We start from the raw sequence: 26600 nt of genomic DNA, 5'->3' as shown, positions 1-26600 counted from the left end.
CTCCCGTCGCTCCATCAAACAGCGACACGACACAGCGGCAGGAAAACTAGCTGGCCCGCACGGGATGGGGGGAAGTGCTGGGCCTTGTGAGGTGCCCCAATCAGTTAGTGGTGTAGATCTAGAGTCAGTATATTCAAATGTTTGTGATGAAGTCAAGTTGAACGAAAAAGTCGTTATGCAAAATACACAGAGAGTGCTCCACAACGATGAACTCTTCTATACTAGTGTGTTACTGGGGGATGTTATAGAGGTGAGCGCTATGATTGACAGCGGTTCTATGGCATGCACATTGAGCTCAACAGTGGTGCCACGCCTTGAGAAAGCAGGTGTGCTCAAGAGTGGCTCCCTCAGTCCAACTGAAGTGGTGTTGGTTGGCTGCGGGGGGTTGAAGACCAAGCCTGTAGGTGTGTGTGAATTGAATCTGTCTGTGTATGGCAGCAGTGTCTCTGTCCCTGTTCTAGTAGTGGATGGCCAACGTGATGAGCTTATCCTAGGCAGCAACGTGATTAAACACCTCATCAGGGAGCTGAAGACGACTGGTGACTTCTGGGAGAAGATGTCATCATCTGAACACAATGGAGATGACAAACTGTTCCGTCTGCTGGCTAATGTAGAGAGATGGAAAGGGACTGAAGTGCCAGAAAGAGTGGGCACAGTAAGCCTGAAGCGGGCGGTCACATTGGAGCCTATGCAGGAACATTTAGTCTGGGGCCGGCTGTGTACGCCTCAAAATGTATCCGCGGGCAGTGCTGTCGTTATTGAGCCTACGAGGGCACGCTCAAGACCAAAAAACATTCTAGTGGGGAGAACAGTAGCGACATTGTGGAGCGATGGCTGGGTCCCTGTCAAAGTTATCAATCCCTCACCAAAGCCAGTAACGGTGAGACGGAATGCCAAGATAGCGGATGTTTTTCCTTGCATGGCATTAGAGGACTTTGACACTGACTATATGGATGGGCCCACTGTCAACCCGGTCCCCCTGGTGCAGCAGGTACACAAAATGGATGACAATCCAGACTTTGACAATGGTAGTGGAGATAGCTTGACCGTTGACAGTACCGTCAACCCGCACAGAGTGACAAGTGAGGTGTTGCACGAGTTAGGGTTAGGTGACATTGACATTGAGTCCACTCAGTTGTCGCAACAGTGTAAGGCCAGGCTAGTTCAGCTTATAGCCCGCTACGAGTCTATCTTCTCCCGGCACAAACTAGATTGCGGGAAGGCTACGGGATATGTCCATCGCATCAGACTCAGTGACACTAAGCCTTTTAGGCTACCTTACCGTAGGCTTTCCCCTAACCATTATGACAAGCTCAGGCAGGCCTTGGATGAGATGGAAGAGCGAGAGATAATCAGGAAATCCAGCAGTGAGTATGCCTCCCCACTCGTCCTGGTCTGGAAGAAGTCTGGTGATCTGAGACTGTGTACAGACTTCCGATGGCTCAATGCTCGCACCGTAAAGGATGCTCACCCTCTACCTCACCAAGCTGATGCTCTGGCGGCCTTGGGTGGCAATGCTTTCTTCTCTACAATGGATTTGACCTCCGGCTACTACAATGTGGAGGTGCATGAAGACGACAAGAAGTTTACAGCCTTCACTTCTCCTTTTGGGTTATATGAATATAACCGTCTTCCACAAGGACTATGTAACAGCCCAGCTACATTCATGAGGATGATGTTGAGCATTTTTGGGGATCAACATTTTTCTAGCCTCCTATGCTACCTGGACGATGTGCTGGTTTTTGCCCCGACTGAAGAACTTGGATTGCAACGCTTGGAGTCAGTTTTTGAGCGTCTCAAAGCCCATAATCTGAAATTGTCTCCAAAGAAATGCCATTTCATGAAGAGGTCAGTGCGGTTCTTGGGGCATGTCATCAGTGAAGGAGGTGTGGCCACAGACCCAGAAAAAAGTGACGGCTATTACAGGGATGACAGAGAAGGATCTCATGGAGGATAACACGGACGTGCCTTCCCAGGGGAAGATTCGGTCCTTTCTCGGAATGATAGTCTATTACCAGCAGTTCATTGAGGGGTGCTCCACCATCGCTAAGCCGCTGCATGGGCTGACAATGGGGACGAAGGCACCACGCCACGGGAAAGGCAAGAGGAAAAGAGGAATACATAGGAAACTCACAGCAGCAGACTGGACTGGTGAGTGCAAACAGGCCTTTAGTCAGTTGAAACAAGCTCTCCTCGATCAGGTCATGCTAGCCCACCCTGATTTTAGTAGACCTTTCTTGCTGTCTGTAGACGCATCTAGTAATGGATTAGGTGCTGTCCTTTCCCAGGTGCCAAAGGATGGGTCTGCAGCCAGACCGGTAGCATTCGCTAGCAAATCACTTACGTATGCACAGTCAAAGTATCCTGCCCATAGGTTAGAGTTTTTTGCTTTACGGTGGGCTGTCTGTGAGAAATTTAGTCATTGGCTAAGGGGCAAGCCTTTTACTGTATGGACAGACAACAACCCATTAACGTACATCCTGTCCAAGCCCAAATTGGACGCCTGTGAACAGAGATGGGTTGCTAAACTTGCTCCATTCGAGTTTGACATCAAGTACATTCCCGGTCCCAAAAATGTCATTGCTGATGCACTCAGTAGACAGCCATTTGTGCAGCCGAGCGCTCTCCACCGCATCACAAGGGTTCCATACAAGGCCTTGCTGGAAGAAGCTGCGGGAGTACGTGCTGAGAAGGTGCAAGATGTGTTCCGCTGGTCGACCCACCCATTCGACCTTGAAAGCTGCTCACCGTCAATTGAGGCAGATGCCTGTGAAATTGTCATGGACTGCCAGACTACCTCCTATCCTTCTCCTGGTTCTCTGTCAAAGGAAGCGGTGTCAGCAGTCCTGAGGTCGCAAGGGGAGGCTGGTTTACAGAACTGTGCGCTGCTACTGCCTCAGCTCACTCAGTCACTGGTGCCGTCTGAGATGTCAGGTGTGAGAGTGCTATCCCGTGACGACCTGATATCAAAGCAGCGCCAGGATGACGCTCTCGCCAGAGTTGTCTTCTACGTGGACAGGGGCCGTAGACCTTCTAGGAGGGAACGTGGCCATGAACCACTCGAGGCTCTGCGGATTCTGAAGACCTGGGAGAAGTTCACTCTGAAAATGGGTGTACTGTATCGCGTTACCAAAAGTTTGCTGTCAAAGAAGAAGACGTACCAGTATGTAGTACCCACCTCAATGAGGGTAACAGTTTTGAAGGGTGTCCACGATGAAGCCGGTCATCAGGGGCAACAGCGGACGTTGTACTTGACGAGACAGAGGTTCTTCTGGCATGGTCTGGAGTCGGATGTCAGAGAGTATGTCAAGACCTGCAAGAGGTGTGTGTTCAGTAAGGCCCCCGAGCCAGAGGCCAGAGCTCCACTGGAGAACATCATCACGACTGAGCCCCTCGAGTTGGTGTGCGTGGACTTCTGGTCTGCTGAAGACTCCAACAACAAGTCCTTGGATGTCCTGGTCATCACTGATCATTTTACTAAGATGGCCCATGCCTTCTTGTGTCCGAACCAATCAGCTAAAGCAGTGGCCCTTCAGCTATGGAACAACATCTTCTGTGTGTATGGTTTTCCTCGTCGTATCCACTCTGACCAAGGGGCCAACTTTGAAAGTAAATTGATTGCTGAGTTGTTGAGTGCTGCAGGAGTCCAGAAGTCGCACACAACTCCCTACCATCCGATGGGGAACGGGGGAGTCGAAAGGTTCAATAGAACGCTGGGAAACATGATCAGGGCTTTACCTACAAGAGCGAAGCACAGGTGGCCCCAGAAGCTGAAGTCGTTGACCTTCGCCTACAACTGTACGGTCCATGAAACCACGGGCTACGCCCCTTTCCAGTTGATGTTTGGGAGAACCCCACACCTGCCTGTCGACATGATGTTTGGTACGGTGCTGCGAGACTCAGAGGTTGTAGACTATGACGAGTACATAAAGTCCCTGACGAGAGACCTGAGGGAGGCCATGGAGACGGTACAGGTGTCGGCAACCAAACAGCTGAAGAGGCATGCGGGCCTCTACAACAGGAAGATCAGAGGGGCTCCAGTGGAGGTCGGTGATCGGGTGCTGCTGGCGAATAAGGGTGAACGTGGAAAGAGGAAGCTGGCGGATCGTTGGGAGAACAACCTCTATATTGTTACGGAAAAGAATAGCGACATCCACATCTTCAATATACAGAACATGTCGACTGGCCAGGAGAAAACGGTCCACCGTAACCTGATAATGCCTGTAAACTTCTTGCCTCTACCTGACACTGCCTTGGAGACACCTAATATGGGAGACCGTGAGGATCCGAGTGAGGAGATGGAGGACTCATCCGTGAACGATATACCAGAAATGGACATTGGTGAGAGGACTAGTGTGTGGGTATCAGAACAGACCTCGGGGGAAGCACAGCCGGAGCACTCTGAAAAAGAAACCCCAGATGTGCTGGAAGATGGGCCACTGGCGAGGGACCCTCAGAACTCACCACATTCTGAGGGTGCCGCTGGTGGCACAAGCGTGTCAGTGCTAACCTTTGGAGAAGAAATGTCCGAACCCTCTGAAGAAGAAAGGCATTCTGAAGATGCCGCTGGTAGCACAAGCTCCAGCAACAGTCACAGAACCCTTGACCTTGACTATCCACCGACTGTGGAAAGTGACCCACCAGTGGTGGTTGTAGGTGAACAGGTTAAACGTAATATCTCTGTTAGGCCTGTCAGGTCAGCGGCTGGTCGGGTTAAGAAACGCCCGGTGAGACTCATAGAGACTATGCAGACACAGAGGGTTTTTCATACAGAATTCATTAGAATACCTGTGTGGGTGTAGGATTAGAATCCAAGTCTGTAGACCATTTTTTATTTTTTCCTTTTTTTATTTTTATTTTCTCATTCAAGAGACCCCATGGAGGTCATGGGTCAGAGGTCAAGTAGACCAAGGTTTTTCTGTGAGGTTCTTATTGTCACTGAGTGTGCTGAACATGTAACAGGCATGTTTTCCTACGGGGTCTTTGAATTCCTGTAATTCTATTTGGAGAATAGTCTTTGCACTGGAATATTTGGTGACATGTATTGCAAGGTATTGCATACCTCATTTTGTTTCTTTATAGTGTGCAAGTGTAATTCAGCAGGGGAGAATGTAACAGGGTTGGTTATGTTTCCACTTGCCTCTAAAGAAATGTGTACTTAATGTTCAAGCATTCGTATTGGTTGGTTCAACTGATGACAATAAGGTGTGTTGTGATTGGCCCCGCTTGCAGATAGGGGGAGATCGCGAACGTCAGGTCTTCCCAGTATGAAAATGTGATGCAAGGGGTAGGTCACGTTCTGAATACTGTTTTATATTTTATATTTTACAATGTGTTCAAGTTTGCTGTACGTTACGGATTTATACATGTGTGGGTATATGGTACCTGTTAGGGATTGAGGGGCTTTCTGGAATGTGCTTTGGCATATGATTGCTGTAGATAAGTGTTAGCTAGCATACACCGTTGTAATGGTCACATAAGCCCACTGCTAACACAGTTGTCTTCATGCTACAGCTTTTGCCATCGACAGCCATTAGTATCATTAAGCCCTGCACAACTACCGTGCTGTTTCTCATTTAACCTCTATGGGACCGGCGGGACGAATTCGTCCCACCTACGTAACATCCACTGCCAGCCTGTGGCGCGATTTTCAAAATCTTCAAAATCCTATTACTTCAATTTCTCAAACATATGACTATTTTACAGCCATTTAAAGATAAGACTCTCGTTAATCTAACCACACTGTCCGATTTCAAAAAGGCTTTACAACGAAAGCAAAACATTAGATTATGTCAGCAGAGTACCAAGCCAGAAATAATCAGACACCCATTTTTCAAGCCAGCATATAATGTCACCAAAACCCAGAAGACAGCTAAATGCAGCACTCACCTTTGATGATCTTCATCAGATGACAACCCTAGGACATTATGTTATACAATACATGCATGTTTTGTTCAATCAAGTTCATATTTATATCAAAAACCAGCTTTTTACATTAGCATGTGACGTTCAGAACTAGCATACCCCCCGCAAACTTACGGGGAATTCGCTAACATTTTACTAAATTACTCACGATAAACGTTCACAAAAAGCATAACAATTATTTTAAGAATTATAGATACAGACCTCCTCTATGCACTCGATATGTCCGATTTTAAAATAGCTTTTTGGTGAAAGCACATTTTGCAATATTCTAAGTACATAGCCCAGGCATCACGGGCTCGCTATTTAGACACCCGGCAAGTTTAGCACTCACCATAATCATATTTACTATTATAAAAATGTCATTACCTTTTGTTGTCTTCGTCAGAATGCACACCCAGGACGTCTACTTCAATAACAAATGTTGGTTTGGTCCAAAATAATCCATCGTTATATCCGAATAGCGGCGTTTTGTTCGTGCGTTCCAGACACTATCCGAAATAGTAAAGAAGTGTCGCGCGCTTGGCGCAATTCCTGACAATAAAATTCAAAGTATTCCATTGCCGTACGTCGAAGCATGTCAACCGCTGTTTAAAGTCAATTTTTACGTCATTTTTCTCGTAGAAAAGCGATAAAATTCCGACAGGGAATCTCCTTTTCGGCAAACAGAGGAAAAAATCCCAAAGGCGGGGGCGGTCGGGGTCACGCGCATAAGCTAGTGTCTCTTGATGGGCCACTTGAGAAAGGCGATAATGTGTTTCAGCCTGGGGCTGGAATGACGACATTCTCTTTTTTCCCGGGCTATGAGAGCCTATGGACGACGTGGGAAGTGTCACGTTAGAGCAGAGATCCTTAGTAAATGATAGAGATGGCAAAGAAGTTCCAGAAATGGTCAGACAGGCCACTTCCTGTAAAGGAATCTCTCAGGTTTTGACCTGCCATTTGAGTTCTGTTATACTCACAGACACCATTCAAACAGTTTTAGAAAATTTAGGGTGTTTTCTATCCATATGTAATAAGTATATGCATATTCTAGTTACTGAGTAGGAGTGGTAACCAGATTAAATCGGGTATGTTTTTTATCCAGCCGTGTCAATGCTGCCCCCTAGCCCTAACAGGTTAACAACAGGTATTTACACATGTTATATTTTGTATTGTATTTTTGTATTTTGTGGCCCAGTATGAAAATGTGATGCAAGGGCTTTTGCCATCGACAGCCATCAGTATCATTAAGCCCTGCACAACTACCGTGCTGTTTCTCATTTAACAACAGGAATAAATGATGCTCAACTGGGACCACTGGCTGATGTGATTTATTAGGAGAAAACACAACGCAAGGAGAGTACGCTATACATCTGTTACATATATACATATGAGATGAGTAATGTAGGTTATGAAAACATTATATAAAGTGGCATTGTTTAAAGTGGCTAGTGATACATCTAATACATCAAGATGCAGTAGATGGTATAGCATACAGTATATACATATGAGATGAATAATGTAGGTTATGTAAACATTATCTAATATAAATAATATAAAGTGGCAAGTGATACATTGATTACATCAATTTTCCCATTATTAAAGTGGCTTGAGTTGAGTCAATATGTTGGCAGCAGCCACTCAATGTTAGTGATGGCTGTTTAACAGTCTGATTGCCTTGAGATAGAAGATGTTTTTCAGTCTCTCGGTCCCAGCTTTAATGCACCTGTACTGACCTCGCCTTCTGGATGATAGCGGGGTGAACAGGCAGTGGCTCGGGTGGTTGCTATCCTTGATGATCTTTTTGGCCTTCCTGTGACATCGGGTGGTGTAGGTGTCCTGGAGGGTAGGTAGTTTGCACCCGGTGATGCGTTGTGCAGACCTCACTACCCTCTGGAGAGCCTTCCGGTTATGGCCGGAGCAGCTGCTGTACCAGGCGGTGATACAGCCGACAGGATGCTCTCGATTGTGCATCTGTAAAAGTTTGTGAGTGTTTTTGGTGACAAGCCGAATTTCTTCAGCCTCCGGAGGTTGAAGAGGCACTACTGCGCCTTCTTCACCACGCTGTCTGTGTGGGTGGACCATTACAGTTTGTCCGTGATGTGTACGCCGAGGAACTTAAAACTCTCCACCCTCTCCACTACTGTCCCGTCAATGTAGATAGGGGGCTGCACCCTCTGCTGTTTCCTGAAGTCCACGATCATCTCTTTTGTTTTTTTGACATCATGATGATGATTGCTAGCTAAGATTGTGAAAGTAAGATGTTGACATGATCAGTCCAATCAAAGCTACTGTACATATAACGTGATTTGACGTAATTTCTGTGGCCAATGACCTTGAGCCTTCTTGGAAGGGCACTTGTAATATAACTCTATGGCAGGACCCAAAGGGCTGTCTACCATTTCTAAGGATTTAAGCTTGGCGATTACGTAAGGTCCCCATGAGTAACAGAACACTGAGCCAATCAAGGCGCAATGCTCCTATTGTCTGCTAGCACGCCCCACCACCACAGAAAGCACTGAGCTAGGCCTGAAACACCTACATTTTGGAGCTGCCTTACTCAAGAAAACAAAAGAGACCATGGTTCTATGCGGCTTGATGAATTAAATTATATATTTATTTTTTTACATTGTTCACTAACTGATATGTAACACGTATTTATGCCAAAATAACATGCAAAACTACGCTGACGCTACGAATATGCTAAGAATAGCATATATAAAAAAAATTAAAAAACTGGCCAACTGCATGTGACCTTCACTGGTGAAAAGAGACAGACAGAAGGAATTTGAATTTGTGAAGTTTGGACACCTACTCATTCAAGGTTTGAGTCACGTTTATAGTCTGAATCTCTCTTTGGACTGTTATATTCTATTGTGCTTGAGGTAATTGTCAGACCTTTTTGTTCAATTGTTTAAATGTGCTCCAGTCGAGGATAGGAATGTGTATATAGTACACGCCCCACCTGCCGTGATTGACGTGTCGCCACTGTGCCTCCTCCCACCTCCTCTCCATTTTCATTGGGTGACTGATCGAACCAATCATAATCCGTTCTGCTCTGAGAACATGTTTGAGTAAGTGAAACTCCCATGAGTGTTATGCTCATATAATGTAAGGCACAGTATGTGTGTTGGCCTCCTCCAATCTGCAAAGGTGTTTCGTTTCATCTTTTTAGAGGACAGCAATGGACCCTCAATTATGATATCAGTGTCCTGAAATGCATTGACATCTATATTTAATCAACAGCCAAATTTATCATGTAGCGTCAGTGTCATATGCCTACAGAATATTAACTTTAAACCTTTCATAAAGTACAGAGAACATACATGGCTTGTGGTCCTGGGAGTATACAAAGGAGCTAAAATAGCTTTATAATGGCTGATGAAGCAAATCGTATTTTCCCTGATGTCGCTTATGTAACTGTAATAATCTGTTTTCAATTTACTGAAATGAGATAATTTTCACTTTTAATTGGGCTGGCCAAAGATGTTTAAATGAGAGACATGCCACCTGGTGGCAACAAATGGAACAAGAAAAACACATTCTAGAAATAATATTCAATTTGCCATATGATAGAGTTATAAGGTAACATGAGTAAATTACATCAGTTATCATTCAGCTGATGCAATCCTGTCAAAAGTGACATATTACAGTATGCGACCATGAAATATATATACATACATACAGTTGAAGTCAGAAATTTGCATACACTTTTTTCAACCACTCCACACATTTCTTGTTAACAAACTATAGTTTTGGCAAATCGGTTAATAAGACATCTACTTTCTATATGAACTAATTGTTCCAACAATTGATTAAAGAAACATTATTTAACTTATAATTCACTTTATCACAATTCCAGTGGGTCAGAAGATTACATACACTAAGTTGACTGTGCCTTTAAACAGCTTGGACAATTCCAAAGATGCATGTCATGGTTTTAGAAGCTTCTGATAGGCTAATTGACATAATTTGAGTCAATCGGAGGTGTACCTGTGGATGTATTTCAAGGCCTACCTTAAAACTCAGTTCCTCTTTGCTTGAAATCATGGGAAAATCTAAAGAAATCAGCCAAGACCTCAGAAAACAAATTATAGACCTCCACAAGTCTGGTTCATCCTTGGGAACAATCTCCAAACGCCTGAAGGTACCACTGTACAAACAATAGTACGCAAGTATAAACAGCATGGGACCACACAGCCGCCATACCGCACAGGAAGGAGACGAGTTCTGTCTCCTAGAGATGAACGTACTTTGGTGCGAAAAGTGCAAATCAATCCCAGAACAGCACAGGACCTTGTGAAGATGCTGGAGGAAACAGGTACAAAAGTATCTATATCCACAGTAAAACGAGTCCTATATCGACATAAACTGAAAGGATGCTCAGCAAGGAAGAAGCCACTGCTCCAAAACCGCCATAAAAAAAGCCAGACTATGGTTTGCAACTGCACATGGGGACAAAGATCGTACTTTTTGGAGAAATGTCCTCTGGTCTGATGAAACAAAAATTGAACTGTTTGGCCATAACAACCATCTCTGTATGTTTGGAGGAAAAAGGGGGAGGTTTGCCAGCCAAAGAACACCATCCCAACCATGAAGCAAGGGGGTGGCAGCATCATGTTGTGGGGGTGCATTGCTGCAGGAGGGACTGGTGCACTTCACAAAATAGATGGCATCATGAGGGAGGAAAATTATGTGGATATATTGAAGCAAAATCTCCAGACATCAGTCAGGAAGTTACAGCTTGGTCGCAAATGGGTCTTCCAAATGGACAATGACCCCAAGCATACTTCCAAAGTTGTGGCAAAATAGCTTAAGGACAACAAAGTCAAGGTATTGGAGTGGCCATCACAAAGCCTGACCTCAGAACTGAAAAAGTGTGTGCGAGCAAGGAGGCCTACAAACCTGATTCAGTTACACCAGCTCTGTCAGGAGGAATGGGCCAAAATTCACCCAACTTATTGTGGGAAGCTTGTGGAATGCTACCGAAACGTTTGACCCAAGTTAAACAATTTAAAGGCAATGCTACCAAATACTAATTGGGTGCATGTACATTTCTGACCCACTGGAAATGTGATGAAAGAAATCAAATCTGAAATAAATCAGTCTCTCTACAATTATTCTGACATTTCACATTGTTAAAATAAGGTGGTGATCTTAACTGACCTAAAACAGGGAATTTGTACTAGGATTAAATGTCAGGAATTGTGAAAAACTGAGTTTAAATGTATTTGGCTAAGGTGTATGTAAACTTCCGACTTCAACTGTATATATAGACGAGGCTTGAACACCCCGTCATCAGTTGTATGTGTGGTCCAGGGGTATGTGTGGTCCGTTACCGCTTCACCAGATTCCGGAACTATCTGGCCTTCTCAGTTAGTTCATATCCTGGACCTTCTCATCAACTGAGGTGGATACCACCTTCCCATCCACCATCTCCTCCACGATCACCCTCACCCGCTTCTGCATGTGTGGATTATACTCTGTGGAAAGAGCCACCAAACAGGAATTCATTCAGTCATTCATTGTGTGTATTATGGGGAACACATGATTCTTTCATTGATTCATTCATTTGATTAATTATTCTCCTGCTTGCTCAACTTCCACCACTTCCTGGACTTGTATTTCCTGGATCTTCTCGACCACGATCGCTTTCCTGACCTCCTGTCTGGTGTCAATGCCAAATGGTAGACACAGGCGATGAACACTTACGGTCAGCTAAACTCACCAACACACATCTTGATCAACTAGTTTGCAATCAGGGGTGTAAAGTACTTAAGTAAACATACTTTAAAGTAATACTTAAGTTGTTTTTTGGGGCATCTGTACTTTACTATTTATATTTCTGACTACTTTTACTTCACTTCATTCCTTCAGAAAATATTGTACTTTTCCTTGACACCCAAAAGTACTCGCTACATTTAGAATGGTTAGCAGGACAGGAAAATAGTCCAATTCACGCACTTATCAACCGAACATCCCTGGTCATCCCTACTGCCTCTGATCTGGCGGACTCACTAAACAAACATGTTTTGTTTGTAAATTATGTCTGAGTGCCTCTAGCTTTCTGTAAATTAAAAAACTAAAAAATGGTGCCATTTGGTTAATACAAGGAATTTGAAATGATTGACACTTTTACCATTGATACTTAAGTATATTTTAAACCAAATACTTTTAGACGTTTACTCAATTAGAATTTTACTGGGTGACTTTTACTTGAGTCATTTTCTGTTAAAGGCATTTTTATTTTTAATCAAGTATGACAGTGGGGTACTTTTTCCACCGCTGTTTGCAATGAGGTGCCAATAAACAGCTGTCATCCCCCCATCCCTCCTTCTTTCCTGCCCCTCCATTATCCCCTCTCACCTGAGTCCCTCTCCATCCAGCAGCCTCCTGTACTCAGCGATCTCCATCTCCAGCCTCATCTTGATGTCCAGGAGGATCTGGTACTCGGAGGCCTGCTGCTGGATGCTGACGTTGAGCTGCTGCAGCTCCTCCTCCATGCTGTTGATACAAACCTGCAGCTGGCTCAGCTGGGAGCCGTGGCTGCCCTTTATATCAGTGACGCTCTGCTCCAGGTCCCCCTTCTAGGAATGTGTTTATGTTTGTAAGGGATGAAGATGAAGGAAGGAAGGAAGGAAGGAAGGAAGGAAGGAAGGAAGGAAGGAAGGAAGGAAGGAAGGAAGGAAGGAAGGAAGGAGAGGAAGGAAGGAAGGAGGAGGAAGGAAGGAAGGAAGGAAGGAAGGAAGGAAGGAAGGAAGGAAGGAAGGAAGGAAGGAAGGAAGGAAGGAAGGAAGGAAGGAAGGAAGGAAGGAAGGAAGGAAGGAAGGAAGGAAGGAAGGAAGGAAGGAAGGAAGGAAGGAAGGAAGGAAGGAAGGAAGGGTAGTAGAAATGTATAAAGAGGATATGAAGAAGGGTAGAGATAGTTAGATTGGTGTGCATAAAGGTGTTAGAACACCTTGACATTAGACCACTGTGGAGGTCTGAAAACATCTAACAAACTTTGATTTTGGAGTGTACTGTTCTTTTAAGACCTAAAGGAATTCCATATTTTAGGAACAGAGGTAGGGTAAAGAGAAATGCTATATGTTTAGGGAGGCTGATTCACTAAGATGGTTTGACATCATACCTGAGTGAGCAGGCCATGCAGTTCAATCTCCAGGCTCTGGAAGGTCCTCTTCAGGTCAGTCACCTGAGACTGAGAGGTCTTCACCTCTGTGGTGCTGGTGGTGATCTGGTTCTGAAGCACCTCCACCTGACACACACACACACACACACACACACACACACACACACACACACACACACACACACACCGTATTAGTCAAAAGTATAGTACCACTTCACAAAATACATGTCAATTGTGCCTCTCACGAAACACATTTAGGGACCCATGCCCACATCTTTCAAGTCCCCCTGTCCTATTCTCAGAGGTTGTCTCACCTTGCTCTCAAACCACTTGGCAGCATCTCTCTGGTTCTTCGCCAACATGCCCTCAGACTGGGTCCTCATCTCCTCCAGAACCTTGCTCGTGTCCACTGAGGAAGCACAGTCCATCTCCACATTCACAGCACCACAATGCTGCGTCCGCATCAAATGCATCTCCTAACAACATGAAAAGGGGGACAAATTGTTCTATAATACCTGGGATTTGTAGTTTACATATACACAGGGAAGGGCAAAAGCACCTGAAAACAATCAGTTACTGTATATTTGAGTACTAATAACAGTGAAGTTGCCCTAGATTTGTTGTGGGTGAGTTTTGCCCCCTTGGGGCCAAACATGGAAAGGTCTCAAACCCACTGAGAATTAATAAATACATTCAAATGCGAAAACAATGCAAATACTACAGGGGGAGCCATTGTGTCCAAATGAAAAACCACATGTGGCTGTCCTGGCACATTGGCACTTCAGCCAACAGCACAAGCGTTAAGACTTGAGTGTGTGAGGAGAAATGACCTCCTCGTGGTTCTTCCTGAGGTAGACCAGCTCCTCCTTCAGCCCCTCAATCTGTATCTCCAGTTCTGCTCTGGTGAGTGTAAAGCTGTCCAGGACTCCTCTCAGACGAGCCACATCCCCTTCCATCTTCATACGCATGTTAGCCTCCGTCTCTAACCTACAGGGGTTGAGGAAAGAAGAGGGCTTGATTAGTTCCTCCTCACAACAAACCAAGATACAACTTGCCCAACCATAAACTGATTCATAGCCCCTGCCTACATCCATGAGCATTTCTGTATATCTGGGAGGATTCGATCTACTCAATCTCAAACCTATAGGCCAAGAGTTACAAACAGAATCAGTACACTCACAGAGGCTGTGTACAGTACAAACAGGAAGTGCACCTACTTCATCTTGAAGTCATCAGCTGCAAGTCTGGCATTATCCACCTGCAGGATCATCTGAGAGTTCTCCACAGACCTGGCTTGGATCTAGGAACAGGAGGACAGCCACAGTCAATGGAATATAATAACAGAGTCAACTATGTATAGGATATCATATGTTTAGATCAGCAGATCTGGTTCACGTCTAATGTTCATTAATTTACAACAGAACACAGTTTTTTGACAATCAACAAGATAAACATTGAGAGACAATGGGAATTACACCTCAAATCTATCACTTATCTACAATGCCTTCGGAAAGTATTCAGACCACTTTACTTTTTCCACATTTTGTTATGTTACAGCCTTATTCTAAAATGGGTTAAAAAAAAAATAATCCTCAGCAATCTACACACAATACCCTATAATGACAAAGCAAAAACAGGTTTTTAGAAAAAAATTAAAATAATACCTTATTTACCTAACTATTCAGACCCTTTGCTATGAGACTCGACATTGAGCTCAGGTGCACCCTGTTTCATTGATCATCCTTGAGATGTTTCTCCAACTTGATTGGAGTCCACCTGTGGTAAATTCAATTGATTGGACATGATTTGGAAAGGAATACACCTGTCTATATTAAGTCCCACTGTTGACAGTGCATGTCAGAGCAAAAACCAAGCCATGAGGTTGAAGGAATTGTCCGTAGAGTGCTGAGACAGGATTGTGTCGAGGCAAAAATCTGGGGAAGGGTAGCAAAACATTTCTGCAGCATTGAAGGTCCCCAAGAACACAGTGGCCTCAATCATTCCTAAATGGAAGAAGTCTGGAACCACCAAGATTCTTCCTAGAGCTGGCCGCCCGGCCAAACTGAGCAATCTGGGGAGAAGGGCCTTGGTCAGGGTGGTGATGGTCACTCTGACAGAGCTTCAGAGTTCCTCTGTGGAGATGGGAGAACCTTCCAGAAGGACAACCATCCCTGCAGCACTCCACCAATCAGGCCTTTATGGAAGAGTGGCCAGACGGAAGCCACTCCTTAGTAAAAGCCACATGATAGCCAGCTTGGAGTTTGCCAAAAGTCACCTAAAGACTAAGACCATGAGAAACAAGATTCTCTGGTCTGATGAAACCAAGATTGAACTCTTTGGCCTGAATGCCAAGCGTCAAGTCTGGAGAAAACCTGGCACCGTCCCTACGGTGAAGCATGGTGGTGGCAGCATCATGCTGTGGTATGTTTTTCAGCGGCAGGGACTGGGAGACATCAGCATATCTGGTTCATGTCTACTTTTCATTAATTTACAACAGAACATGTTTTTCAACAATCAACAAGATAAATTCTGAGAGACAACAGGAATTATACCTAAAATCTATCACTTATCTAATTCATCCTAGTGACGCTCTTCTTTCACAAAGCTGTTGGCGTCGTCTCAGTCCTATCCTCACCACCCTGCCCACTGTGACAGACATCAATTCAACGTCTATTCCACGTTGTTTCAACATAATTACATTGAAATGACATGGAAACAATGTTGATTCAACCAGTGTGTGCCCAGTGGGTCGCTACATTAAGACTACATTACCCAGAAGTACCGTGTTGAGGATGTCTGTGATGGTGGTATAGAACCCACTGAGGTCCTTCTTGTGAGTCGGTGATCTCATCTCATAGAACTCCTTGATCTGCAGCTCCAACTTGCTATTAGCTGCCTCAAGAGAGCGTACCTGTGTACACAGGGAGAGGGAATCATTTGGGCTCCCGAGTGGCGCAGTGGTCTAAGGCACTGCATCGCAGAGCTAGTGGCGTCACTACAGACCCTGGTTTGATCCCAGGTTGTATCACAACCGGCTGTGATTTGGAGTACCTTAGGGCGCTGCACAATTGGCCCAGCGTCATCTGTGTTAAGGGAGAGTTTGGCCGGGATAGGCCGTCATTGTAAATAAGGATTTGTTTTTAACTGACTTGCTTAACTGACTTTCTTGGTTAAATAAATACAAATAAAAAGTTCAGTTCATGGGTCAATCTGAAATGGCACCCTATTCCCTATATAGAGCACTACATTTGACCAGAGCCCTGTGAGCCCTGATGTGCACTACATAGGGAATAGGGTGCCATTTGGAGCGTAACACATCACGTTATGAGAATCAGCACTCTCCCATTAGATAATCCCCAACATAATGGAATTGAAAATAAATGATCAAATCCTGCCATGTCATTGTCCTCACTATGTATGTTGTGTTGCTACCGTGCTGTGTTGTCATGTGTTGCTGCCTTGTTATGTTGTTGTCTTCGGTCTCTCTTTATGTAGTGTTGTCTCTCTTGTTGTGATGTGTGTTAAATAAAGGTAAAATAAAATAAATAGGTGTATTTAGGAACGTGTATTTATAATAGTAATACAGGTGTCATGACGTTGGCCTCTCCCTTTTGCACACAATCCACCCTGTGTGTAAAGGGTAGAAAAAACTCTAAAATTCCAGGAAAGTCTCTGGCCACATGGCCCATAGAGAGACAAAGGAAATTCTTCCAACTCATAGAATTGAAGAATCCAGCTATGAACTGATCCGCTGGTACCATTTTGTGATACTCAGAAGAGACAATATAGCCATATTACCATAAAACTGTTTATACAATAGACTCAGTTTAAGACTTGCCTCATATGTATTGTATTGATAAGTATTAAGCTTTTGTAAGACATTGAGATGCTATGTACTGATGTAATGTGATAGAATTGTATTTCTGTAACCAAATCTAACTCAGTCATAGGCACGCCCCAGGGACATATACAGGACCAGGCGTCATTTGACCAGCCTGTTCGATGGGCACTATAAAACACTCCCTGATTTACATTTCTCGAGACCAGGCCTACACTCTATGGCCAGAGGTTTGACCATCCAAGTACTCTACTGAAAGTGAACCATACCACGTGGTTAACTTTTAGACTATTGATACCGACAGAATAAGAACAAGTCTTTGATATTAATTATTAGTCTGCAGCTAAGTAAATTATATCATCGAACGCGAAGACCAACGAAACAACCATTCGATGACGACATTAATGAATGTCGCTCTGAAAGATCCATTCTAACCGAGAGAGAGAGAGAGAGAGAGAGAGAGAGAACGCGGACAAAACTCCCCAACAGAACTACTCTCCAACAAGAATCAGAACGACACACTGAGCGTAAATATATATATTGATTGCAATTGTTCCCGAATGAGTGAGCCTTCAATTGTCAATTGAATCCTACAGACGAAGAACCATATATGTGACATTTTTCAAAAAAAAGAGATATACATGAAAAATCGTTATTGGACACCCTTTTTCTATAGTGAACCGGTTTCACAAGCTTTCCACGCGCTAATTAACAATATTTTTAAATTTAAAGATAGGCTCTCGTGGAATAACCGTTTATGTGCACCACTCAGAATGGACGGACAAGCGCACAACTTTTCTGTTGCTGATGAAAATCGCCGAAATGTGGGAAAGAAACGTAAAACTAAACTAAAAGAATGGAAAGACAGGCAAAGGAAGATCTTACGGGATGCGGGAAAACCCTATACAAATCGTAAGGGTCAAGAAAAAACTGGAAAAAGCTGTCCAAAAGAGGTATGTGGAAGAACCGTATATCAAACAATCTAGCTAGCTAGCTATTGAGTACAGTAACTAACATGTATGTTCTGGGTTGTCTAATTTGTAACTATAGAGAAAACATATTAGCTAAAGTTCGTTGGCTACTAACTTATACATTATCGTTACAAATGTTATTGCTAGATTATAGAAGAAACATAGCTAGCTACTTTTTCTCCATCCACCGGATGATTCGACATGGCTACAGTAGCTAGCTAGTTATATGTAACGTTACACTGTATCCTGCAGGGAAGAGCGTGTTCCACTACGTGCAGAAAGGATTGTGGAAAGTTGACTGATGAGCGCAAGCTGCATTTGTTCAACACTTTCTACACTGTCCCATACGAGAAACAACAAGCGTTGATTCTCTCCGGCTTAGAACAGGTTAGAAATAGGACAAAACTCCTATTATTATTATAATAGCTATATTGAACACTTGCATAGTTTAACTTTGACAGTAATGATACGTACATTAACGTTAACTCTAAAAGTGCAGTGTTACACAATGGTGTAACACAAACTCATTCTGTGTATAGGTTGGGAGTGTGTGAAAGATGGAGGTCCTGATCAAGCAATACCCTGAATGTGCTACAGTATATTAAATTCTGAATTTATCATTGTCAATTTTTATTGCAGCATGAGGTGAAACGGAGACGTAAACCTGAGGATACAAAGGAGAACAAACGACGGAAACAAACCTTCAAATACCATGTACAGCAAGCAGGCCAGAGATCGAATGTGTGCAAGGTCACTTTCATGTCTGTGTTCCAGCTAACCAACAGCCGTCTTCAGGCAAGTGAAAATATGAATTAATGTCTATATGAATATCAATTACAAACATATTGTATTCTTTGTACTCGTTTTTTTAGAACCTGCTAATTGAAATGTAATTGTTTTGGTCAGGTTGTTCAGGAAAAGTTAGGAGTTCAAGCTGAGGCAGGTGAGGTTGCAGGGTCTCCAGATCAGGCTACTGAGGCTAGGTCTCCTTTAGAAGATGGAAGAGGGAAGCATAGCAATAGGTAATGCGCTATGGATTCCAGCCTGGATTATTTCACTATAGCAGTGCTCTAAACAATCTTCTAAACATTAACATAGAGTATCGAATGGATGAATAGCGAATTCTGAAACAAAAATATAAAAATGTTTATTACTTTTAAACAAAATGATGGTAATTAAGCTGTCCAACTACAACCTGAGCATTGAGGACTGAGTGCCGATTACCTTCCCCCTCCCACCGGACGGCACTGGCCTAATTCTCGCCGCCCTACAGGACCCCCCGGCCACAAACGGCAATGGCGTGACCGGGATTTGTACCCCGGTTATAGCGACACAGTTGCACTCTAAGGCAGGTCCCTAGACCATTGAGAGAATACAAGTTCAACAACATCTTGTTGTCTCCTTACAGGCCACATCGGATACATGCTACAGTGAAAGAGGGCATCAAGGAGCACATTTTATCTTTCCCAAGAACCCAGAACCACTACTCTCGGATGAAGGGGGATGTACACAGAGAATACCTCAGCCCTGATCTGAATTTGTTGCGAATGTACCGACTCTACAAAGAGAAGAATACCACATCATCTGCAAAATTCTGGGTTTATAGGGACATTTTCAAACAGCAGAGTCTCAATTTCGGCCAACCCAGGAGTGACACCTGTGGCAAATGTGACGCATTCTTCACTAAGATGTCAGCAGCAACATCTGAAGAGGAGAAGAGGAAGATTGCAGTTGAAAGTGAGTTGCACCATCGAAAAGCCGAAAAGGCCTACACACAGCTTCAAAGTGACACTGAGTGGGCTAAAGCCAATGCTGACTGCCATGTCATTTCTGTGGATCTACAGGGGGTGATGTACACCCCTAATCTGACCCACTCCAATGTCTACTACCAGCGGCAGCTGTCAAATTTTAACCTTTGCATCCAGGAACTTGGAAAAGAAGATCCTGCATACATGTGTGTTTGGCATGAGGGGATTGCACACCGAGGTTCCATTGAGGTAGCAAGCTGCATATTGAAGTGGGTGAAGACAAAATTCACGCCACTCCCCAAACCAGAGGTGCGCAAGTTGATCATCTTCAGTGACAGATGCTGTGGGCAGAATAACAACTGGCGGATGCTCAATCTGATGTCGATGCTCATCTCTATGGGTTACTTTACCCAAGTTGAACAGAAGTTCATGGTCTCTGGTCATTCTTTTCTTCCTTGTGATCGATCATTTGCCACCATTGAGAAGAGGCGCAAGGTGTCAGTCCTTCATACACCTGATGATGTTTCAAAGATGATACTTGAAGCACAACCAGCAAAACCATTCAAGGTGATGAGGATGCAATGTGAAGACTTCAGGCACCTTCCAGATTCTGTCCTCAAGCGACCAGCTGGACTACAGATCACCTCAGTGAGGTGGTTAAAAGTCACAGGTATTGGGAAAGGAATCGATCGCAAACATTGGCTCATTCTAAGATCCGATGACAGTATATCACAGGTATTGCACAGAGAATAGTTTACTAACATTCATCATCAACATGCAACATGTTGTTCTAACAATAAAATATCCTAGTGCTTGACTGTGAAAGTTGTTTATTGATGTCAGGAACTTAAAATGTTTCTGTTGTAATTTCAGTTGAGGATCCTTGGAATCTGTACGCCAGACAGAGCCACAGTCTATTTGAGGGATGGAAATCGTGGCTGATCTCCAAACCAAAACAAGGAGCTACACCTCAACCTCCCTATTTTGCAAGCCACTACCCTAGAGCATATGAGAGTCCTCTGCCCATCAAAAAAAACAAGTACCAAGATCTGATGACCATGCTCAACTACTTGCCAGCTGCTGCACGCTCTTTTTATAAATCACTGCAGAGTGAATAATTTGATGTTAAACCAAGCTACATAATTAACCGTTTTTTCTGTGAGTTTATGATCCCCTGAACCTGTATAGTATGTTGAATCTGAATACATTTCAGAAAACATGTCACCCCTATTGTAGGAATTTTCTATGTGAATCAATTTGTGTATGATTTCAACCAGCACAATATATTGAATTAATTTAATTTTAAGATGTTGTTCCTAGTGTAGAAAATGTTATGTACAATGTGTTCTGTTGAGAATGATTTTGTGTGTGATCATTTGAACCTTTTTTAAATCTGAATTAATTAAAAACAAACAAGTCATCACATACAGTATGTGAGTATTCATTTGATCTTGATTCCCTTTTGTTATTCATTACAATACACAGTACGTCTCTCTGTCACCACATTTAGCATCAACTCTAAGCAGTTAATACTTATTTACTGCTGTCACCTCAGTACAGGACATTTCTTGCCTTTAGCATGGGTTTAACGCAATTCAAAACTTAATTGCTGATCATAGTGTTAAACGCAAAGAGAATGGGTTTCTGAACGTTTTGTAATATTGACCTTAGGGACCTGCATATTGGCACATGACATTGATCCATATTTGATATGTAGAAGTTGTGCTTCTTTTGATTGAATTCTATTTTTGTAGTTATTCTATGGTATGTTCACATTGAGGGCTTCATTTTAAATGAGACTAAGATTTCATGACTCAACTTTTAAGAAAAGTCATCAGTGTTAAAGTTGATAGACCACCTTTAAATGAACCTCCATTAAATGAATTAACTACATATTGCATTTAAGTTATTTACATGAAGGGCATCTGCACTTGAAAGTACTTAAAACATCATATCAGGTGTTAAAAAAGGACATCTTACAAGTGTCATGCAAAATGTCACATATACTGTTCTTCCACAAACTGAAATCATCACTGGAGATATACTGTTCTTCCACATTCTAAAAATTAAAACGGCAATAAAAAAAGTATTTTTTGAAATAACAAAAAAATATCAATTGTTGTTGGAAGATATGAGTATGGTGAATTATTTGTCAACCATAAAACACCTAATGTGGTACACACAATTAATAATATAAAAATAACTGATTATCTTAAAATGGAAAAATTGTCACATATATGGTTCTTCGTCTGTAGTATTCAATTGTTAATGAACTCTGTGTAAACTTCTCAGCTAACCATTTATGACCCATTGTTCAACAGGCCGACCAGCCTGTTTAGCCCACAAGGGCACATTCCGATACCAATCCTTTGTTGACGATAATTACTGTTTGTATGTTTTTCTGTTAATTACTTAGTGTAGTAAATAAATGATTTTAAGACAATTGATGTATGGATGATTTTAGTAAAGACTGGGTTCGTGCAGATACAACAATTTACGACGTTTTGGAATGAGACTGGACTAGAGGTAAATCCACCATTTAAACTTAGAAGATAATCGACCTATACTATAATAGAATAGAATATTATAGTACAGGAAAGTTATATTAGGAAAATTCTAGCTTTGTAATCTGAATATTCTCCTTGGTGCCCCGACCTCCTAGTTAATTACAATTAAACGATTAATCAGTTTAATCGCGTGATAATAATTACAGGGAGCTAATTGATAAACATATCTTCCGTTTAATGGTACCCCCAAAGACACGACACAGGTGTGTCTTTTTAATAATGAGACTTTCCTTGGAGCTTTACAGGCAAACTATAGGTTACTGCTTCTTCTCAATAGCAATTTTACAATTCGAAAAGCTAATGATCGAATAAATAGTTTTTTAAAAGTTAAAAGTTTAGCAAAAGTTATATATATATATATACATACACACTGCTCAAAAAAATAAAGGGAACACTTAAACAACACAATGTAACTCCAAGTCAATCACACTTCTGTGAAATCAAACTGTCCACTTAGGAAGCAACACTGATTGACAATAAATTTCACATGCTGTTGTGCAAATGGAATAGACAACAGGTGGAAATTATAGGCAATCAGCAAGACACCCCCAATAAAGGAGTGGTTCTGCAGGTGGTGACCACAGACCACTTCTCAGTTCCTATGCTTCCTGGCTGATGTTTTGGTCACTTTTGAATGCTGGTGGTGCTTTCACTCTAGTGGTAGCATGAGACGGAGTCTACAACCCACACAAGTGGCTCAGGTAGTGCAGCTCATCCAGGATGGCACATCAATGCGAGCTGTGGCAAGAAGGTTTGCTGTGTCTGTCAGCGTAGTGCCCAGAGCATGGAGGCGCTACCAGGAGACAGGCCAGTACATCAGGAGACGTGGAGGAGGCCGTAGGAGGGCAACAACCCAGCAGCAGGACCGCTACCTCCGCCTTTGTGCAAGGAGGAGCAGGAGGAGCACTGCCAGAGCCCTGCAAAATGACCTCCAGCAGGCCACAAATGTGCATGTGTCTGCTCAAACGGTCAGAAACAGACTCCATGAGGGTGGTATGAGGGCCCGACATCCACAGGTGGGGGTTGTGCTTACAGCCCAACACCGTGCAGGACGTTTGGCATTTGCCAGAGAACACCAAGATTGGCAAATTCGCCACTGGCGCCCTGTGCTCTTCACAGATGAAAGCAGGTTCACACTGAGCACATGTGACAGACGTGACAGAGTCTGGTGACGCCGTGGAGAACGTTCTGCTGCCTGCAACATCCTCCAGCATGACCGGTTTGGTGGTGGGTCAGTCATGGTGTGGGGTGGCATTTCTTTGGGGGGCCGCACAGCCCTCCATGTGCTCGCCAGAGGTAGCCTGACTGCCATTAGGTACCGAGATGAGATCCTCAGACCCCTTGTGAGACCATATGCTGGTGCGGTTGGCCCTGGGTTCCTCCTAATGCAAGACAATGCTAGACCTTATGTGGCTGGAGTGTGTCAGCAGTTCCTGCAAGTGGAAGGCATTGATGCTATGGACTGGCCCGCCCGTTCCCCAGACCTGAATCCAATTGAGCACATCTGGGACATCATGTCTCGCTCTATCCACCAACGCCACATTGCACCACAGACTGTCCAGGAGTTGGCGGATGCTTTAGTCCAGGACTGGGAGGAGATCCCTCAGGAGACCATCCGCCACCTCATCAGGAGCATGCCCAGGCGTTGTAGGGAGGCCATACAGGCATGTGGAGGCCACACACACTACTGAGCCTCATTTTGACTTGTTTTAAGGACATTACATCAAAGTTAGATCAGCCTGTAGTGTGGTTTTCCACTTTAATTTTGAGTGTGACTCCAAATCCAGACCTCCATGGGTTGATAAATTGGATTTCCATTGATTATTTGTGTGATTTTGTTGTCAGCACATTCAACTATGTAAAGAAAAAAGTATTTAATAAGATTATTTCATTCATTCAGATCTAGGATGTGTTATTTTAGTGTTCCCTTTATTTTTTTGAGCAGTATATATATATATACTATATATATATGAGCGGTATATATATATATATATATATATATATATATATATATATATATGCGGTCCATTGGCTGTAGCCTACTGTATTATCCCATTTAAATGAACATTCTGGATAGTATTGACTAAAGGGTTTACTGAAAACAAAAAAGCTTTATCACAAAGATTAAAGATCACTTTCTCGCAACATTTTTCTGTATCATCGAATATGTTGTGGTTTGAAAAGAGTGATCACTCTGCCTTGTCTTTCAGTCTCCGCTCACAATCTAGGCCGTGCGTAATATTGCTCAACGCGCGTAATCTCCATCTACTGTACATCCCCATCACTCTGCCTTACCTTTTCCAGGTAGGTGGCCAAACGGTCGTTCAGATTCTGCATGGTATGCTTCGCGTTGGCACCGATAGTGATCTGGTCTGGCCCGTCCATAGAGAAGACTGAGAGATACGGGTGCCGTATCCCCCGGCACCTCCATATTCACTCGGCGCGCGACTGCTCCCAACAGAGGACACGCTCATGCGGGACCTACCGCCTCCCAAACCGCTGGAAAACTGCATCCCACCGGACGAACTGAGGCCACTCGAACCGACACCGCTCCGTGAGATGTATCTACGGTATCTACGGCTACTACTGCGACTGGCTACAATTAACATGGCGAGAGATAGTCTGGCGTCTGGCGATGCGCCCTGGGAGGTTAAAGTGCGTTCTTCCGAGTTGGAGGCGACAGGTAAAATAACCCCTTATACAGCTTCTTATATAGTTGCATTAAGAATGCTTGACTGCGTCACCACTATTCCTTGGAATGAAGGTATATCTAATTGTTTTGTTCAGTGGGTGGGTACAAGGCTTGCAATAACTATGTAACAAGAGACATCAAGTCACTAAGGACATCTAGGGAAATGAATGGTTCAGTAAAGGTTGTGGTTAATGAAGGGCAGTGGGTTTGACAGGTATAGACTGACAAGTCAGACAGCTTGAGAACATTACTGGATGTGTTTTGTAAAGCTGACATTCCATGGTTTCAGATATCCATTTTCAATTACATTTTAGTTTGTTTATTGAAATGTACAATGTCTAATATATCAGGATTTGTAGGCTAAATATTGTATGTGTTATGTTATTATTTTACCAAACTAAAATGTTGCACCAAGTCACTCCTTCACTTACATTTGATGATTCTGTCATTCTATCCATTTGAAAAGATGGTCAGTAACAGTCATCTTTTTGAAATGTAAATAACCATTATGAACTGTTCATAAACTCAACCCATTCAATGTTGTTACTTTGTCTACTCAGTATACTTGCTCTCAGATTAGTTGGTTTGGATAGTGTGTTCAATCATTGTCAAAGATGTGTAGCAGGTATTCTTACTATTTTGACAAAATAGAATGTTGCCCTAAATCACTTATGATTTTCTCATTCTTTCTGAATTCAAAAGATGTACTGTACAGTAACTATAACCTTATTTGAAATATGAATAAACCTCAGAATTCCTCACATTGTAATGGCTTTCGTCGTAATGCGAAGGGGACCAAAACGCAGCGTGGCAAGTGTTCATATTTATTAATATAACGAAACACTTAAACAAAGAAACAAAACGAAAGCAAACAGTTCCGTCAGGTAACAGATAACTAAACGGAAAACAACTACCCACAAACACAGGTGGGAAAAGGCTGCCTAAGTATGATTCCCAATCAGAGACAACGATAAACAGCTGCCTCTGATTGGAAACCATACTCGGCCTAAACAAAGAAATATAATGACAGAATGCCCACCCCCATATCACACCCTGACCTAACCAAACAGAGAAAAACGTCTCTCCCAGGTCAGGGCGTGACACACATTCCATTTTGCCTACTCAGTACTTGCCTTCAAATGTTGGTTTGGATAGTGGGATTTATTCAAAGGACAAGTGTATGCAAAACAACCTGAATAAATGTATCAGTTTTATTCCAAAACGGTCTATATCCATTTTCAGAAATGTTGGTAAATTAGCTTTTATTGTTTAAAGACATTATGAAAGAGATTGGTGTGTTTTTTTTCACTATCCCATGAGGTTATTCAGTGACAGACATGTATTTGTTAATACTGTTAGGTTTCACACAGTCAAATGTAACAAATAAATACATTTTTTATAAAGAAATGTACAAAATGATACAGCAATATTTAGAATTTTTACATTAGATTTTTTTGCAACCCCACCATGTAAAGACAGTGATGTAATCAATGGTCAATGTTTACTTTTTTAATTGGGGGTATGACAGTCTATTACAAATCAGTATTAAAGTACTTTTGACAGCATTTCAGTCTGAAGGAAGTATGGTTTTAAGTGACTAAAATGCATCAGAAAGGTATTGGGAAATGTAAAAGATCATCAGGCAATACTTTGTCATCATCTTCTGTGTAGAAAAAACATAATTGATGATGTCGTCCCCCCCCCCCCCCCCCCCAGTCTGATTTAGTGCCTGGTCTTGTCCACTCCGCTGC

The 26600-nt window shown here is 43.0% G+C and overlaps 1 long non-coding RNA gene and 1 pseudogene across 2 annotated transcripts; one reads left to right on the top strand and one right to left on the bottom strand.

Annotated features, from left to right (window-relative positions):
- Window positions 1-11280: 11280 nt before the first annotated feature.
- Window positions 11281-24834, bottom strand: LOC123725643 (keratin, type I cytoskeletal 19-like; annotated as a pseudogene). The gene is made up of 9 exons (XR_014379830.1): window positions 24453-24834; window positions 15816-15944; window positions 14251-14333; window positions 13864-14020; window positions 13348-13509; window positions 13034-13159; window positions 12271-12491; window positions 11506-11572; window positions 11281-11367 (listed from the first exon to the last, which is right to left on the bottom strand). The product of XR_014379830.1 is annotated as a keratin, type I cytoskeletal 19-like (transcript).
- LOC106587059 (uncharacterized) lies at window positions 20066-21013 on the top strand. The gene is made up of 2 exons (XR_006757959.2): window positions 20066-20325; window positions 20464-21013. It is a non-coding gene; the product is annotated as an uncharacterized LOC106587059 (long non-coding RNA).
- Window positions 24835-26600: the final 1766 nt, after the last annotated feature.

Source organism: Salmo salar, chromosome 12 (assembly GCF_965601325.2).
Source record: "Salmo salar chromosome 12, fSalSal1, whole genome shotgun sequence".
Taxonomy (NCBI): Eukaryota; Metazoa; Chordata; class Actinopteri; order Salmoniformes; family Salmonidae; genus Salmo; species Salmo salar.
This window is presented reverse-complemented; position numbering and strand designations above follow the sequence as displayed.